The sequence below is a fragment of the Akebia trifoliata genome, chromosome 14 (assembly GCF_017979445.1).
Source record: "Akebia trifoliata isolate Shusen 1 chromosome 14, ASM1797944v1, whole genome shotgun sequence".
In the NCBI taxonomy this organism is placed as follows: Eukaryota; Viridiplantae; Streptophyta; class Magnoliopsida; order Ranunculales; family Lardizabalaceae; genus Akebia; species Akebia trifoliata.
The window spans coordinates 31,863,679-31,865,535 of record NC_141388.1 but is presented as its reverse complement, the minus strand read 5'-3'; positions in this window follow the sequence as shown (position 1 = coordinate 31,865,535).

The window sequence follows — 1,857 nt, the reverse complement described above, 5'->3', positions numbered from 1 at the left end:
TTACAAGTTGAAAATTCGTGGACCGTCCATTTTTTGTAAACTATTTTTGATGGGGTTAGAAGTTTTGGAATGAGCTGATTTTTAATGAGGATGATCTCCTCACCATAGAGATCATCCTCACAAAAAATCAGCCTATTCCAAAAATTCTAACTCATGTAGGACAAAACACGTAGGGTAAAGCGTAGGGTAAAGTGTAGGGTGGTGAACGGGACTCATATATATATATATATATATATATATATATATATATATATATATATATATATATATATATGGGGGGCGTTCAATGGCCAACTTTTTAGCAAACTTTTTGGCAAAACATTTTTCAAAACATGAGTTAGAGGTTTTGGAATGGGCTGATTTTTGGTGAGGATGATCTCTATGGTGAGGAGATCGTCATCACAAAAAATCAGCCCATTCCAAAACTTCTAACCCCATCAAAAATAGTTTACAAAAAATTGATGGTCCACAATTTTTCAACTGGTAAACATGGGTTAGAAGTTTTGGAATGCGCTGATTTTTGGTGAGGATGATCTACTCACCGTAGAGATCATCCTCACAAAAAATCAGCCCATTCCAAAACCTCTAACCCATGTTTTGAAAAATGTTTTGTCAAAAAGTTTGCTAAAAAGTTTGCCCTTGAACGCTACCCTATATATATATATGGGTCCTGTTCAATGGCTAACTTTTTGGCAAAACATTTTTCAAAACATGAGTTAGAAGTTTTGGAATGGGCTGATTTTTGGTGAGGATGATCTTTACGGTGAGGAGATCATCATCACCAAAAATCAGCCCATTCCAAAACTTCTAACCCCATCAAAAATAGTTTACAAAAAATGGACGGTCCACGATTTTTCAACTTGTAAACATGGGTTAGAAGTTTTGGAATGGGCTGATTTTTTGTGAAGAGATCATCCTCACAAAAATCACCTCATTCCAAAACTTCTAACACTTATTTTGAAAAATGTTTTGCTCTCTTTAGGGCCTCCAAACGTTTCTCTGTATATATAATTTTCTACTTTTACTTTTATATGCTAGAATGGGTACTTTTTGGACTTATAGTTTACAATATCAATAATGCAACATTACCACATGACAACCCCATTATCACATAACATCAGGCCTATCATCATATTCAAGTTGCCCATAGTCCATATGAAATCAGTCTCAAGCAATGGGGCTTATCAATAGTTTATATGAGAAGACTGAGATCAAGGGGCATGTACCAATCTTAAAGGTATCACTACAATGACTCAAAATAGCTTTTTGTATGCAAACTACAAAGAACCATCGATTTGCCTTGAATATAGTGACAAAGTCAGGGTTCATGAATTATTTGGTAAAAGAAAGCTTCAGGAAAAGTGGACAAGGATTGATCAAAGGAACAAGGACTGTGAAGGACTATTTATTGATAATATGTACCGAATAGTCCCTTAGTAAAGAGTGCAGACCATTCAAGTCCCACTTAATAAAATACTAGTCTATTAAGGATTTTTTGAAGATTTTTTCAAGGAAAATACTTGAAGTACCCTCTTAACAACTTTACAAAGTGGTTTGATCTAAAAATATACCAAGTCAAATAAAAACTTGACCAATTTATTCAGTTATTAATATATATTTGAAATAGAAAAAAAACATATTTTTATATATTAAAAGTCATTTATAAATTCAATATAATTTTATTTGATTCATTTAAGTCAACTAACTAATTTTTGAATTCAATCAATTCAATGAACATTCATGTGGGAGTTTTAAAATTATGTTTTAATTATTTATATCTATATATATATATATATATATATATATATTATTGATAAGCAAGTTGGGGTTAAAGGGACCCCACCTTGAAAAACACTG